Source organism: Pseudophryne corroboree, chromosome 4 (assembly GCF_028390025.1).
Source record: "Pseudophryne corroboree isolate aPseCor3 chromosome 4, aPseCor3.hap2, whole genome shotgun sequence".
Taxonomy (NCBI): Eukaryota; Metazoa; Chordata; class Amphibia; order Anura; family Myobatrachidae; genus Pseudophryne; species Pseudophryne corroboree.
Genome location: NC_086447.1, coordinates 798,779,436 through 798,797,549, shown reverse-complemented (window position 1 = coordinate 798,797,549; position 18,114 = coordinate 798,779,436). Strand labels below are relative to the sequence as shown.

General features: G+C 41.8%; 1 long non-coding RNA gene across 2 annotated transcripts in view; it reads right to left on the bottom strand.

Moving 5' to 3' along the window:
• LOC134911789 (uncharacterized) overlaps positions 1-18,114 on the bottom strand; it is a 34,284-nt gene that overhangs the window by 7,641 nt on the left and 8,529 nt on the right. For both annotated transcript variants that reach the window (XR_010176840.1, XR_010176841.1), the window contains exons 2-3: positions 1,668-1,877; positions 330-534 (exon numbers count right to left, since the gene is read on the bottom strand). This is a non-coding gene — a long non-coding RNA (uncharacterized LOC134911789). The remainder of the gene's footprint in view (positions 1-329; positions 535-1,667; positions 1,878-18,114) is intronic.

Genomic DNA, 18,114 nt, shown 5'->3' with positions numbered 1-18,114 from the left:
AGCATTTGTTTGTTTTGTTCTAAATAAAAGTTCTAGTTATGATCTAATAAGTACATTTTCTAAGCAGTTTTTACATATTTGTGAACTACAGTTAGATAATGGTTTGCCTGAAATGTGCTGGCATACCTGGTAGGCATAATTTAATTGTTAAAAATGTTTCTCTTTATAAAAAACTAAAAGAAGATAAGTGTTATAACAATTTGTTATCCTTTTTACATGAATAATTATGTACTGGTCACTCTACAGTTGGTCTTATGTGAATCTTTTACGAATCAGTTACTGAGAGCTAATAATTATCACTGTCACCATATATATGCCAATTGACTTACGTTGGACAAACATTTATTTACTGACAGTGTCACGAAGTAGGTAATATTATCTCTTGGTACTATCCCAGTAACCTGGCATCTGCTGGTGTCTTCATCATATATGTATTTTTAGCCACAACACATGCAAGCATGACAAGGGGCTGTATTCACTGGTGTCACAGAGGACGAAGAGTACAAGTGTTTCATCTCACTCCTCTATCTGCAACTGCAAAGGGAAATAGAAATTAAAATGAGAAATAGAATGTATAATTACTTGTTCAGAAAAAGTGAATAAGTAAAGATGGCATTTCTTGTTTTCTTATATGTAAAAGTAAAGAGTTTGAAAGGTGTGTCTTATTTACGTAAAAACACCACAGGATTGCGCAAAATGTAATACAGTAGCTTGCAATTTAAGTGCGCTACAGCAATTTCGGGTTGATAGCTGCTAGACGTAAATGGCAACTAGTTTTGCCTTAAAGATAATTGCCACTTTAAGTCTAGCAGCTAACATGCCGCAATTGCGTTGGTGTACCTACAGTAAATCACTGATTATTACATTTGGGCCTTTGTTTCTGCTAAGGCAATGATATACTGTATACCCACAATTCTAAAGTTCTTTAACACCAAACTGCTGAAATGAAGATTAAAATGGTTGGAAGACCTCTATCTCCCATTCCCATGTCGACCATGAACCAAATGTCACCAGACTGAACACAGAATCGGTAGTTACCGTGAGTATAAGATTTCCGGGCACTGGTCCAGCAGGAAAACAACTGATCTATTTTGTCTGGTCTGTTATTAACTTAATTTTGCAAGTGTCAGCTTGTATAAGAGTGCAAGTGAATGCTGGCACTAGTAGTGCCACAAATGTGCATTGTAACCGGTGACCCCCATCTTAAAATAATAACTGTTGCCCCTTTTGAATAAATTATTTTTGCTTTCTATAAATCATATACTCGTTTCCTCTAAACCAGGGGTGGCCGGACTTTTGAGACCTGGGATCTACTTTTTGTTCACTTATTTACCGGTGATCTACCGGTGTCAAATAACACCAATAATAATACTCAGATCCCCCCCTTTGCAGATCCCCCCTTTGTGCAGATACCCCCCTTCCAACCCCCTGCATAATAGCCCCCTGTACAATACCCTCCGCAGTGCAAATAACCAACTTTGCAGATACCCCCCTTCCAGTGCCCTGCATAATAGCCCCCTGCACAATAATCCCCTCTGTGCAGATCCTCCACCCTTTGCAGATCCCCCCTTGTGTGAAAGAAAAACCATTTGTAAAGATACCACCCTTTGTGCATAAGATCGTCCACTCCCTACCCTTCTGAAGAAACCCCCCTTTGAATTACTTACCTGACAAGTTGCCATGCTGCCTAGCTTCAGTCCTCCCTCTCCCCGCAGTCACGGCTCCCGCTTTCACGCTTCATGGCCTCCCACTGGCTGCTTCTCCTGTCATTGCCACCGACGGCTGGATCAAACTGGATCCAACTAGCGCCCAGGCTCCTCACATCGCGGGTTAAGTCATTACATCACCTGCGCACCCGCACACTGCATCCCTGGGAACTGTGAAGAGAAACAGCGGCAGCAGGCTCTTTACAGTTATTTTCTGTTAAGTCTGTTGCGATCTACTGGCAGATGCACCGCGAGCTACCGGTAGATCACCATCTACCTTTTGGCCACCTCTACTCTAAACAATACTTTTTTATTGCCCTATAAGAAAATAATAAATTTGTAGTGCGTTATAATAAAATTAATATATTTACATTGCACCATTAGAAAATAATAAACTAATATTGCCTATTATTAAATAATACATTTATACTGGCTGCTTAATAAATAAATTACTTTTGCCTCCATAATTACTAAGTCTGTTTTGACTCTATAAAAACACTTACCTTGAGGCGGGTGTGGATCATTGGGTCGGCCTGAAAAAGGTTGACAGTATCTAGGTCGACCCCAAAAGGCAGACATGCACAAGGTTGAAAAAACACAAGGTACCAGCGCTGGCTGTAAGAATTATATAAGGACGGTTTGCTGAATAAAATGTCAATTTATTAAACCATTTAAAAAGACAAGTGTGAAGTCTCGTTATTAATCTAAATAACACTTAAAATGTATAGTATAATAATTCCCCCTGGGTATAATCACTTTTACATCCACTCTCCTTTGGGACATGTATGGATTTTTTCGCGGCTAGGACAGTCTCCAGATAACATTCACTGTAGCAGCAGATAATTACCGGTTTCCACAGAAAAGATGTTTGATGGCATCAGCTTTAGGAAGAGTCCATTGCTAGCTGTTTGTGTGGATCCGGTTCTTTATCCTTGTGGAGTAATTCCCAGTGATAGGAGCAAAGTCCAAATGAATGCCGGAAATGTCAGAGTCCCAATGTGTCGTGGAGTAGTGCCCAGGTGGGGTATGAGCCCTATACCCCACCTGGGCACTACTCCACGACACATTGGGACTCTGACATTTCCGGCATTCATTTGGACTTTGCTCCTATCACTGGGAATTACTCCACAAGGATAAAGAACCGGATCCACACAAACAGCTAGCAATGGACTCTTCCTAAAGCTGATGCCATCAAACATCTTTTCTGTGGAAACCGGTAATTATCTGCTGCTACAGTGAATGTTATCTGGAGACTGTCCTAGCCGCGAAAAAATCCATACATGTCCCAAAGGAGAGTGGATGTAAAAGTGATTATACCCAGGGGGAATTATTATACTATACATTTTAAGTGTTATTTAGATTAATAACGAGACTTCACACTTGTCTTTTTAAATGGTTTAATAAATTGACATTTTATTCAGCAAACCGTCCTTATATAATTCTTACAGCCAGCGCTGGTACCTTGTGTTTTTTATTCCATTATATTCTGGGATCTGACCATCCCCATACCAGCTGCTGCTGGCTGCGCACTTACATATCTTTTTACTTTTCTATATGCACAAGGTTGACATGGGAAAATTTTTGTCATGGTAAAAAGGTCGACACGGAAAAGGTCGGCACAGGAAAAGGTTGGCATGAGTTTTTTTTTAATGTTGTTTACTCTGTAAAATGACCAGGAACCCCAGTTAGCACACTGCATCCCCCTGCATGACTTGCTTTGCTCACTCGTTCTGCGGGCAAGGTCCTCACTCCACTACAGGTTACTATTCCCAATCGTAGTCCGCGTGGATGGTAAAGTATGAAAAAGTTGAAAATGAATTTTTTTTTAAAAACCTCATGTCGACCTTTTCTGATCATAGCCATGTCATTCATAATGCATGTCGACCAATAGTGGTTGACCTATTGACTGCCAACGTATCATTGGGGCATGGCTTGGCAGCCATTGAAACAAGATGTGTATGCACATAGGTTCCTGAATTTTCTACTATAACCCTCATAATTTTTAAACATACCAAGCTCAAACTGTGTTAATTACAGCTGCAAACCTTGTGGACCACCTGAACACCATAGACAACTGACAAGATCCAGCTATTTTATTACTTATTACCAGTTATTTATATAGCGCACACATATTCCGTAGAGCTGTACAGAGAATATTTTGCCCATTCACATCAGTCCCTGCCCCAGTGGAGCTTACAATCTATATTTCCTATCACATGTACACACAGACACATTCACGCTAGGGTTAATTTAGTTGGAATCCAGTTAACCTACCAGCATATTTTTGGATTGTGGGAGGAAACCGGAGTACCCGGAGGAAACCCACGGAAGTACGGGGAGAATATACAAACTCCACACGGTTAGGGCCATGGTGGGAATCGAACCCATGACCTCAGTGCTGTGAGGCAGTAATGCTAACCATTACACCATCTGTACTGCCCCAGCTTTCCATCATACTCCCCTCTGTTCCATCAACACTTGTAGTTACCAGTCCATGAGTAGGATCCATGAGTAGGAGCCAGTGGCCTCACATATACTTCCTGATGACACCTCGCTGGATACTCAGTTGTCAGCCCCCAGTCATGATAGCCTCCACATCACACACAGACCAGCCTCCCATCTACAGACACCTTTTGCTCCTGTTAGAGAGCCTCCTCCTCGGCCCTGTTCGAAGTGCTTATCACCAATACCTGCCGGTCAACCAGAGATCCCATGTGTAGCTTACAGCTTGCCTGTAAGCTCTTGGAAGAGGATGATTATGTGAACAGTGTCTTACTGATACTCATTTCAACAGTATTTCAGAGTAACAGTCTGCCTTTAACTGTGCCACCTGTTACACCAGAATTTGATTTATGCAGTTAAACTTGAGTGGCAATCCAAGACTTAGGAAGGGATGTATCACGTATCGTATATACTATGTGATACAACCCGCCCCTTATTGCATGCATACTGGCATGTGTTAAGAGCTGTCCCTTGCGGTGAGAGGACTTCTGAGCTTATGACCCAGGAGTATTATTGTGCATGAGCAGCTTTCGGCCAGCACATATGCAAGCTGTGGGTGGAAGCAGAGCCGGCCCTAACCGATATGATGCCCTAGGCAAGATTTTGGCTGGTGCCCCCTAGCACCACCGCTGGTTCCGCCTCTGACCCTGCACCTCTTTCCCAGCACCATCACCCCTCACCCATAGCAGTCCTTATTTTGGTATTTGTACCCCCTATATTTTAAATAGGAACAGTTCGCACATTTGGCGCACAGCCCAAAAAGGGGTGTGTTTTTGCTGGCAAGGGGCATGGCCACATAATAGTAACCCCAATTCCAATTACGCCACACAGTACTGTAACTTTTATTCATATTTGATCATGCGATAGTGTCCATAATTCATATTACATCCCACAGTAGTATCACTTTACCTTATAAACGTTACTCCTCACAGTAGAGCCCCTTATTCACATTACATCACACTGAATTGCTCCTTATTCACATTACACCACACCTTATTGCTCTTTATTCACATTAGACCACACAGTAGTGACCTTTCTATACGCAATGCCACATAGTAGAGCACCTTATACACATAACACCACACATTAGTAATGCATTTATACACATAATTCCACACAGTAATGCCCCTTACACATGATAACCTTTATTAATGCTCTTTTACACATAATGTCCCTTACACATATGACGCACATTATTAATGCCCTTATACATATAATGATAGATATAGTGCCCCCTACACATTTGCTGCACATTATTAGTGCCCCATACACATAATGACACACATACAGTAGTACCCTGTTACACATATGCCGCACATTATTAATGCCCTTATACACATAATGACACACATAGTGGCCCTTACACATATGTTGCACATTAATAATGCATTTTTACATGACACACATAATGCTCCTTACACATATTCCGAACACTACTGCACAACCAACCCACTCACATGCACACAGAACTCACACTTCCACTAACACTTTGACCTCTGCCTCTGCTTGGATACAGATGTGTCCTCATAAATCTTGCCTCAATGCTAACGTCGGGCACCTTTTTTTTATGAAAAAGCATCTTATTTGCATTGCTATGTGGCTAGGATGCACAAGCCGCTTCTGCCGATTAAAATGATATGCAGCATGCCTATATACTGTGTGAGACTGTGGCTGTATCTGCATATGAAATGCTACACACAGAATATAGGCATGCTGCATATCATTTTAATCAGCAGAAGCTGCTGATGCCCCTAGGCATATCAGATGCCCTAGGCAATTGACTAGTTTGCCTATGCCTATGGCCGGCTCTGGGTGGAGGGGGGTTCAAGGATCCTTTGGATTCCTCTCTGAGAACTCATTGAGGTAAGAAGCCTGGCCAAGTCTGCTGTTTTTGCTTTGCTCTCAGCTCTGAATCAGCCCTCAGAAGGGCAGCATGGTGCCTTTTATGTAGATTTCTGTCAAAAGCTATAAATAACCCTTAAGACCAGGGGGTATATTTACTAAGGTCCCAAATTAATTTGAATCCATTCGAGTTCCTTTTTTTTTCTTCTAAGTGTGATCTTGGGAATTTACTAAACACAAATCTCGGCAGTGTTGGGGCTATTTGTATTGAGATACACTGCTGACCACACAAATACGAATGAATAGACCATCGGTCAAACACGGTTGTTATTATATACAACTCAATAATTTACTAAGAATTCGTATTCTCAATCACTGCTGACAATAGCCAAACACTGCCGGGAAAGCATAGAATTCATAAAAAAATGCAGCTTTAAAATAAACTTGCTTTTTGCTGGCATGTTCAGAAAGTCATGCACGGATCAGTGAGATCCGTGCATGCTTCTCTGTGTAAAAGGGCCTGAAATAGTTAAAAATGGAGAAAAAAAATAGCTTGGGGTCCTCCTTCCTATGTATAACCACAGCCTCGGGCTCTTTGAGCCGGTCCTGGTAGTTTAAATATCGGGGAAAAATTGACTGGGGTCCCCCAGCATTTAGACAACCAGCACCAGGCTCTTGGGCCGACCCTGGTTCCAAAAATATGGGGGACAAAAGACGTAGGGTCTCCCGTATTTTTAAACCCAGGACCGAGCTCCACTAGCTAATGCCCGGTGCTGGTTGTCTAAATTCTGTTGGACCCCAGTCCAATTTTTTCCTGGTATTTAAACAACAGGGACAGGCTCAAAGAGTTCGAGGCTGGTTATACATAGGAGGGGGAACCCCACACAATTTTTTTTTTTTTACTTTTAACACTTTAAATACTATACACAATGAAGCCCTGCATGGATCTCACTGATCCGGCCAGGCTTCATTGTGTTATGTCCGGCAGTGTTTTACTAATCACTCCTGTAAAACACTGCCTGACAATACGAATTGCATCGACATCGGAAAATACGAATTAGAGAAACACGGTAGCTTAGTAAATTACTGATTACAAATGTAAAAAGTTGCAATTTTGCACGGCCGATGTAATTTGAGTTCAATTTCGACTGAAATCGGCAGAAACATGAATCTTAGTAAATAATATACCCCCTGGATCTTAATTGGTGGTGACTTCATAACTTTAATAAAATCTAATTTTGACCACTCTACCTCAAAAAGCTTATATCCAGTTCATGTTAAAGAAACCGTCAAATTTTAAACCCAAATTAAGCTTCACAATCTACATGATGCATTGCACATAGCTTACCCCTATGGTTTAAGCATATACTCATTTTTACAGTTGCCCTGAAAACCCCCTGCTATACAGCCAGTGGATCAAATCATAACTACAGTAGCAGTGGTATACAATTCAATTTTACAAGAGCTGTGGCCACAACATGCATTATAAGGATTAACAAAAAACTGTATACACCTGGCGCCACCACCCTCAAAGTATTAGCAGCTAGTCTCGGGGATTAAGTTCCAATTCCCCCAAGTTTGATAGCAGAAAAAAAGGAAAGAATGTGAGACAGCGCTAATTACTTTGACGTCTTTTTATATATGATTAAAACACAATTTCACAATATCACATATAAATACCGGCCAGTATTCTTTAAAATATACGTATACTCTAGTTAACTTTCTAAGAAAAACCAATATAGCTTATCCCTTTATAGAGCTGCTGAATCTAACACTCTATTTTTTACAATAGAGCTGCAGTGTTATATTGCAGAGGTAACCCTCTATCCTTTCTGGAGGCAAATGGACCGCTGTAATTTGCAAATTGAAGTCCCACTGTAGGTAATTCCAGCACAGTTCTTTTCGGGTACAGCATGCACCTCTACCAATCAATTCAAAGGTAATATGCAGTTCTTAATGCGTGCCAAGCATAGGTATTTAAGCGTGTTAGTAGAAAGCAAATCCTCCCAGCACATTAATGACATAGACCAAATGAACTGCTGGTTGGTATATAAACAGTTCTTTTAGGTGCACCATGCAAAGCACCAATTACCTCTCACAGCTGCTCCTCTCACTTGTGGCTCTGCCTGTGTTCTCAGGCTACAGTGTGGAGTCCGTTATATTCCCCCTTAGCACTGGGGTATTGTATTGAGTGTGCGCCGGCCGGCTTAGCAGACAGTGCTGCAGGAGTGGTCAAATCTCTCCCGGGTGTCTTGCTCGTGACAAACGCGTTTCTCCGCCGTCTAATTAGCATCGGCGGCTTCCTCAGTGTCAGTAGTGTTAGATGTATAATTTGGTCTTTAAATACCCATTTTCGCGGCTCGCGCATGCGGACTGGGCCCGCGATTCAAGCCTCTATTTCGGATTTGTTAGTTCCCTTGTGTTCAGCATATCCAAACCTCGTTTTCAATATGGCTTTATAGGAAGTATTCCTCCTGCTCCATATATATTTAATACATCGAACCCAGCCTCTCTTTCAATCAGTGGGTATTATATGGGTTCTGAATATACAAGCATTATCTGCATTCAATACTATTATAATAGCAGCATAAATATACACCTAAACACATGCGCGAGCCGCGAAAATGGGTATTTAAAGAACCAAATTATACATCTAACACTACTGACACTGAGGAAACCGCCGATGCTAATTAGGAGGCGGAGAAATGCGTTTGTCACGAGCAAGACACCCGGGAGAGATTTGACCACTCCTGCAGCACTGTCTGCTAAGCCGGCCGGCGCACACTCAATACAATACCCCAGTGCTAAGGGGGAATATAACGGACTCCACACTGTAGCCTGAGAACACAGGCAGAGCCACAAGTGAGAGGAGCAGCTGTGAGAGGTAATTGGCACGCATTAAGAACTGCATATTACCTTTGAATTGATTGGTAGAGGTGCATGCTGTACCCGAAAAGAACTGTGCTGGAATTACCTACAGTGGGACTTCAATTTGCAAATTACAGCGGTCCATTTGCCTCCAGAAAGGATAGAGGGTTACCTCTGCAATATAACACTGCAGCTCTATTGTAAAAAATAGAGTGTTAGATTCAGCAGCTCTATAAAGGGATAAGCTATATTGGTTTTTCTTAGAAAGTTAACTAGAGTATACGTATATTTTAAAGAATACTGTCCGGTATTTATATGTGATATTGTGAAATTGTGTTTTAATCACATATAAAAAGACGTCAAAGTAATTAGCGCTGTCTCACATTCTTTCCTTTTTTTATGCATTATAAGAGATAGATTCCAAGAGGGGGGTGGGGTGGGGTGGGGTACAAATAACCCGGGCTTGTCAGAAAAGCCAATTGGGGGGGCCTGAGCCTGAGTCAGCTGTCTCCCTGTACAGCCACCGGCACCACCTGTGTAGCACATGACACCACTTACAAGGCACCAGTGCTTAATCTTTAAAAAAAAAATTTCAGGGGTCATGGCCACACCTGTCCGAGTTAAGTCATGCCTTCCCAGTACCCAAAACCCATGGCCACTATTGGTGGGTCTAGGGACTGAGCACTTACTCAGTGGCAGCAGTTTCTCCTATCAAGGTTGCACTGTGTGTGAATCTGAGCACACACTAAGTGCACCAGACCAGTGAGACCAGAGAGCAGCTGCCAGCGAGAAGAGACAGGCATTTTAACATGTTGTGGGAGCTTGCGTGCTTAGGAATCTCAGTTCTGTCTCCTACTGGTTACATCAGTAGTGGATTTACCACTATGAAGCCATAGCGGCCGCTTAGGGCCCGGCGGGTCTCAGGAGGCCCACCAATAAGACTGAATCTAGGCAAGAGCCACTTAAATGGTAAGGGTGTCCAGCGCACACCGGAGTAGCACTAAAATGAGGAAGTCAAAATAAACTACAGCTCCCATCAGCCCTTGCTGTTGGGAGCTCCCATCAGCAAGGGCTGCTGGGAGCTGTAGTTTATTTTGACTTTCTTCACCATAGTGCGGTGAGCACTGGCTGGGAGGAGGAAGGAGGGACTCGGGAGGCTGAGACTCAGTCACGGGAGCTATATATGTCTAGTTATAAATATATACAGTATATATATATATATATATAGAAGATAACAGTGGCACTCTTAGGATTTGGACATTAACACACGCAGGACACAGCGGTCTCTGTTTCACATATCAATATATGAAACAGAGACCGCTGTGTCCTGCGTGTGTTAATGTCCAAATCCTGAGAGTGCCACTGTTATCTTCTATCTACATACGGTCGGGAGACCAGTTCTGGAGGCACCTGGGTACTTGCAATAACTGGAGAGAGTGCCGGCCCTCACAACCCTGTATATATACATATATATATATATACATATATATATATATATATATATATATAGAGAGAGAGAGAGAGAGTATATGGGTTGGGTATGGGTGACCAGCGGTTGGGATACCGCCGGTCACCATTCTGATGCTGGGATCCCGGTGTTGAGATTGCCGATGGCGCTCGCCACTGGTTCTATTCCCACTCTATGGGTTTCGTGGACACCCACGAGTGGGAATAGTCCCTGTCAATCACCATGCCGACTTTCTGGCTTTACATTGGGTGGAATTCCACATTGGGTGGAGTTCCAGCATCGGTATAGTGACCGGTAGCATAACCGCACCCCATATATATATATATATATATATATATATAATACACTTAGGTTCCTGTAGTAAATGCTAGGGTGTGCATCAGGTAGACACAAGCATAACGTGTGTAAGGAGCTCTACTGTGTGGCGTAACATGTTTACAGAGCACTTCTCTGTGGCGTAACGTGTTGATGGAGCACTTCTCTGTGGCGTAATGTGTATAAGGAGCTCTACTGTCTGGCGTAATGTGTATAAGGAGCTCTACTTATGTGTAGGTGCAAGAGACAAGTTATACCGAGGTACATTCGGGCGCTTGGTGTATGAGAACCTTTGCTAAGCTGCAGCCAAAGATGGAGGGAAGTCACTCCCACAGTAGTACAAAATAAAGCGGAATGGAGGCTGCGCTCTATAGATTCTAAACAGTGGTGGTTCTTAACAAATTAATATGTTTAAAATAACATTTTAATAAAAACCACAAATGCATACAAACAACACTGTGATAACATGTATTCATGTATATCATTAAAAAAAGGTAAATATTACCCTGGGTATTGGGTCAGGAAATATGCTTCATTAAAGGAGTCCGTTCCAAGGTTACCCTTGTTGGAAATATGGTCCAATACAGCAAGAGTCTCTTTAGATGTGAAAAGAGTCCAGTTAATAATGCAGTATTCAATTCGCTCATGCCTGGAGAAAATTGCCTTTTTCTGTTCTTGGACGCGTTAATTTGTTTAAAATGGCCACCCAGCCTACATTTCTGTATATCTTGCAAAATTCCCCAGTTTATATTCCTAAGAAAATATTTAGTGGTATTGAAAGTATTCTGTCATCCTTTATATGGGGTAACAAACCAGTTAGAGTCTCCATTAGAACTTTATATAAGTCTCAGTTATCTGTGGGTCTGGGCCTTCCTAATCCCTGATTTTATTATATGGCTGCGCAATTGACACACCTAGCTAGTGGGGCTAGGGGTACAGTGAATTTGACTATGGCAGTATTCTTGGCCGAGCGGATGGGGTCCTCCTCCTTTTATTCCTTTTCTCCTCTACAGTTTCTGCTCTCAGGTCTGTCGGTTGCTGGACTGCCCTACTTGCTTCGACCGCCCCTACTTTGCTGGCGTTTTGTTCATACACTCTACGACTAGTCGAACCAGGATGGCAGCACCCCACTATGGTTTAATAACGCATACTCTGAATTGCTTCCGCTGTCATTAGATAACATTTGAATCACTAAGGGAGTGATCTCGGTGGGACAACTGTATTGTGGGGGAGTATTAAAATCCTTTCAACAGTTAAAGGAGCAATTTGGTGTCCCTAACACTGCTTTATTTAGGTATTTCCAGCTGTGACATGCCATACAAGTCCAATTCCCTCAATGGTCCCCGATACTCTCGGATTCCCCTGTTAAGGTGCTGTTACTTAATCTAGGCCTGAGGGGAAGAGTCTCTTCTCCATATGCTGCTATTAATGATAAATTCAATCCAGACCAATTGCACGGCCTTAGACTGAAATGGGAAATGGATTTGGGACCTTTGTCTGATGAACACTGGATCCAAATGTTGGGGTCTATTAAATACACCACCCCTTGTATTAGGTTTCAAAAGTATTTTATTAAGTCTTTCATAAAGTTTACCGTATGCCTATGTCTATGCATAGAGCTGGACTCAGAGATAATTCTCTTTGTCCCACATTTCGGGCCGATAACGCTGGGTTCTGGCATATGATATGGGACTCAACCTCCACCAAATCCATAAATGTATGGCAGGACGTAATGCATTCTAAGTAGCACTTTATCACTTCTGTTCTTTCATTTTTGTGTGCTATAGATGGGTATTGTTTTTTATAACCCGATACCTGTAGGATCTTACTGCGGTATTAAAGTGTGTTGGGAATACTAAAGACAAGACACACAGAGAAATTCACTCATTTATATTTTTTTAATCGTTGGCATTTTATTGTTATTATTATTGTTATGTTTTTCTTTGAATTGTATTGTAAAACAATTTGAAAATTTCAATAAAAAAATTACCTGATTTAAAAACAACGTTATTTTAAACATATTGGGGGAGATTAAAATGTTTAAAGAGTCGGTTGGGTGTTTTTTTATTACTATTGTGTGGTCATGCCTCTTCCCCAGAAGTCAATGCTCCTTTCTTGGCAGGATTTAGCATACACTGACCGACTTGAGGGGGGGGGGGGGGGGGGGGGGCAATGGGGGTGTTGTTTGAGGAATGGGGTCCTCAAATCGGTGTCTTGTGCTTAGGGCCCCATGAGGTCTATATCTGCCTCTGGGTTACATTGATTATGTATATTATTTATGGGACATTTAACCTTTTTTCCTTCCCAATTTTCTTCTCAATTAATCCAAACCTTGTTTATATTTATGATTGTTTTCATACCAACCTTTTATATCTATTAATATTTACCAAGTATCCCACCCATGAATATAAAAGAAAACTATAAATGTACCAATTTTTGTTTAGAAATGTACCGGTTCAATTCTCCAAATATTTAGTAATATCATGTCAGATGTTTGTTGTATGTATTACATTCTACTTGATGTAGGAAACTATTATTACCAAAAAGATCTAAAAGTCATAGGTTCTCTTAAAATCTGCAGCACACATCAGTTAATTGATGATAGTAGGAGATACTGAGGTGTAAAATTATTAAGCTGCCACATAGTGGATTATTATTACTAATACTACTCCCTTCAATGGCAAAAGTACAGTACTGGATAGCTGTACTGTTTCTGGTGCTGGATGAGGGGTAAGGTGTATGTCATACTGTAAGTTATAACTTATATTGTAACTTACAGCCTAGTCATGTTGATCCTAATGATCTCCATAGAAACATAGAATTTGACGGCAGATAAGAACCACTTGGTCCATCTAGTCTGACCCTTTTTTTTTTTTAACCATATTTTTATCTGCAAAACAAAATGCATATTTTTTGCAATGGGTGTATAAAATGGGAAATAGACTAGTGAAATATATGTGCCCGTGCCATATGCAGAAACGTAGAGTACTATACTTGGTGCTAAGGGGGGCATTTACTAAGCAGTGTTAAGAGCGGAGAAGTGAGCCAGTGGAGAAGTGCCCATGGCAACCAATCAGCACTGAAGTAACATCTAAAATTTGCATATTATAAAATTATACAGAGCTGCTGATTGGTTGATGGGGCAACTTCTCCACTGGCTCACTTCTCCGCTCTTATCACCGCTTAGTAAATGTCCCCCATAATGTTACATTGAATGCCACCTACAGGTTCGTCCTCATTCCCCATGCTGTTGACAGGTTGGCTTTATTTACATTGGACACGTGGTCCCTTAAAATTCTGACCAGTGAACATCTGTTAAATAATTGAATAGGCAAATGGATGAAAGTGTTATATTACGTTTAGAAGAAACTGAGATATTTAGAGTTAGAGATAAATTTTTACAACTTAAGAATTGGACATAGCACTTTTATCCACAAAATATATCAGTAGATAGACTGGCAACATTTAAAGTAACATTGTTACTATGATCCTTAATGTAGGTCATAACACCTTCCTCCATTAACCACTTGACTGGCATGGTCGCATCAGGTGCAACCACGCCAGCAAGTGCTTTATCTGATCTGGTCGCACAGGATGCGACCAGTCAGATAAAGAGCGTGTGCAGCTGCAGGGAAGGGAAACTTCCCTCTGCTGCTGCTGTCAGAGGGACTGGAAGGTCCCTCTGCCTTCCCACACCCTCCCCCAGTGTCTGCCATGTTGCCGATCACTACTGATCGGTGAGCACGGCAAGACGCCCCACCAAGTGGCTGCAGATAATAGCACCCACTGGAAAAGTGTTAATTAACCCCCACAAGCCCCCCTCCTTCATGTATCAGGTTGCTGTCCTGGCTTTTAAAATAACAACCGCGATGGTCGCGATGTTTCCTATGGTCGCAATGTTCCGATTGTGACGACCGATGTTCTGATGTTTAAAGGAAAAAATTCAAATATATGAAAAAAAATCACCCCAACAGTTTTTTTGTGTTTTTTGGGGACAAAAAATCGTCAGTTAAGTGGTTACTCAAACATATTTTTCAGAAATTTGTACATCCACTCGCCTCTTCTATTATAAAGTTTAACTGAAAAGCAAAATACTACCGCAATTAATAAAAATTTGTACTAGACTCTTTAGTATGTACAACTGTTTATTCTTTACATGGTCCTCTCATGTGCCTTTCCTTTTCTTACTTACACTATCTTATACTCCATACTCCCTTTGATGGAACCTAACCCCCGGTTTTCCATACTTGTCTCTAAGTCGCTGTTTTATTGTTTTGCTCATTTGATTATATACTCTGTAATGGGCGCTGCAGATCCTTTGTGGCGCCATACAAATAAAGGATAGTAATAATAATAATATTAGTCAACTGATATTTTGGACCTCATACTTGATCAGAAACAACACAGAGTGATCCTTAAATGAAGACTTTGATAATCTATAAACTCTTAAAAGAAAAGCACACATCACAGACATGCCTAGTAGCTCCTGTTCGCAAGAGGAGACTTCCGGAAAATTCCAGTTGCATGGTAACTCTTTGCAGCAATGTTTTTCCTAGTCTGAGGTACAGTACAGTACATATTAGTTTTGGACAAATGTAAAAAAAAAAAAAAATCAGTACCAAAAATGTGTTCACATAAATCCATAGATAGATTTTTGCATACTGTATCATTAAATTGCATCCCCTTATGCTGGGGGAAGATGACACAGGAATTGTGCAGGCAACGGCTGGTAAGTATAGGTTAGATACAGCAAGAGCATGTTACACAATGAGACATGGATACATCCACATACAGTATACATCCTTTAGGAACCATATCACATTATTAATCTTTTGCTCGAGTATGTCTTTTAGTACTAGCTGCAGACGGTATCCGGATGGTAGGATAACATCCGGATGATCGACCTTTTTATATGTCGACCATTTTCATGTGTCAATCATTTTCCCATGTTGACCATGTTAATGTCGACCAATAGTGGTCGACCTAATGACTGTCGACCTTAACTAGGTTGACCATTTATCCCATAACCGCTGCAGAACTGACTTTCTGATGCTGGGAACAGCATAATGAAGGGGTCATTCTGAGTTGATCGCTCGCTAGCTATTTTTTGCAGCGCTGCGATCAGATAGTCGCCGCCTATGGGGGAGTGTATTTTCGCTTTGCAAGTGTGTGAACGCCTGTGCAGCCGAGCGGTACAAAAAAGTTTTGTGCAGTTTCTGAGTAGGTCTGAACTTACTCAGCCGCAACGATCACTTCAGCCTGTCTGGTCCCGGAATTGACGTCAGACACCCGCCCTGCAAACGCTTGGACACGCCTGCGTTTTTCCAACCACTTCCTGATAATGGTCAGTTGACACCCATAAATGCCTTCTTCCTGTCAATCTACTTGCGATCGGCTGTGCGAATGGATTCTTCGTTAAATCCATCGCCCAGCACCAATCTGCTTTGTACCCGTACGACGCGCCTGCGCATTGCGGTGCATATGCATGCGCAGTTTTGCCGAGTTTTGACCTGACCGCAGCGCTTCAAAAAATAGCTAGCGTGCGATCAGGTCGGAAAGACCCCATGAGTACGATCACATAAACTCATGTCCCTCATTGCCCGATTTTCTCCTATGTGAAGCCCATGTGTGGGATCCATGGTATCCGTTATTACTTGTAAAGGATTTCCTTCAGCCCACAAATTTATCATATAGTTGGTAAATGACTGATGTTATTTCTTGTATATATACATACAGTATATTCTTGTATATCTTATATTAATTAATACTATAAATACACAGTACTGTGCAAAACTTTTAGGCAGATGTGGAAAAAATGCTGCAAACTAAATAAAAAAAGAAGTGTTCATAGAAAATAGAAGTGTTAATAGTTTATTTTTATCAATTAACAAAATGCAAAGTGAATGAAAAGAAATCTAAATTAAATCAATATTAGTGTGACCACCCTTCAAAACAGCATCAATCCTTCTAGGTACACTTGCACAGTTTTTGAAGGAACTTGGCAGGGAGGTTTTTCTAAACATCTTGGAGAACTAGATGTTCTGTGGATGTAGGCTTGCTCAAATCCTTCTGTCTCTTCATCTAATCCCACGCAGACTCTATGGGCCTAATCCAGACCTGATCGCTACTGTGCATTTTCACACAGCTGGCGATCAGGTCTGAACTGAGCATGCGCCAGCGCCGTAGTGTGCCGGCGCATGCTAGAGATGCAATCGGCATCTCTGCCCAGCGATCGCCTCTGCCTGATTGACAGGCAGATGCATTCGCTGGGTGGGCCGGCGGCATTGGGTCGCCATTTCAGGGGAGCGGTCTGGGCATCGCAGGCATCCACGGGCTGCGTGGGGGGCGGGCCGTGGCGGCTGCGTGATGCCACACGCAGTCGCTGCGACCCGGAGAGCGACAGGTAGCTCCCTGTCAGTGCGTAGGAACTGTGCTGGCAGGGAGCTACTCTTCAGGTACAAAATCACCGCCGCGCAATGCTTTTGTACCTGTGCAGCGGGGTAGGGCCAGACATGCGGTGCGGACTAGCCCTGTGCTGGGCATGTCAGGGGTGGCTGATGTTGGAATCAGGTCTCTGTGGGGGCCATATCATTACTTCCAGAACTTCTTTATGCTGAAGATAGTTCTTAATGACATTGGTTGTATGTTTGTATTTGTTGTCCTGCTGCAGAATACATTTGTAGTTAATTAGATGCCTTCCTGATGGTATTGCATGATGAATAAGTGCCTGCCTGTATTTCTCAGCTTTGAGGACATCATTAATCCTGACCAAATCCCCAACTCCGTTTGCTGAAATGCAGCCCCAAACTTGTAAGGAACCTCCACTGTTGCCTGCAGACTCTCATTATTGTTTTGCTCTCCAGCCCTTCGGTTTCAGCCAATTATTTCAACTTTTAACTCATGAGTCCAGAGCACCTGCTGCCATTTTTCTGAACCCCAGTTCCTATTTTTTCATGCATAGTTGAGTCTCTTGGCCTTGCTTCCATAACACTAAGGTGAAAAGCATCTTGGGAGACTTAACTCATCCAGATTTGGGGATGTGTTCTGTGTTTCCATCTAAAAGGCGTTATCGATCTATTCTTTGTCGGACTAGTCGGTTAAGGGGTAGTTTCTACCTGACAGCAATAAACATGTTAAATAGGACAAATTTAAGATAAATGGGAGTGTTCTGGCTTGAGAGTTTTTCCTTGTCCTCATGGTTTCTGTACCTGCTTGCTTTTTAATTTTGTTGATTGTTCATGTTTTATGAACTATTGATGATAATAAAGTATTATTATAATTATTTATTATAATAATAATAATAATAATAATAATAATAATAATGTAGAGATGTGCCCTGTAGGCACATCAGCGGTGCTGACTGATATAGAGAGAGAGAGAGAGAGAGAGAGAGAGACACTTTTCCAGCTCATT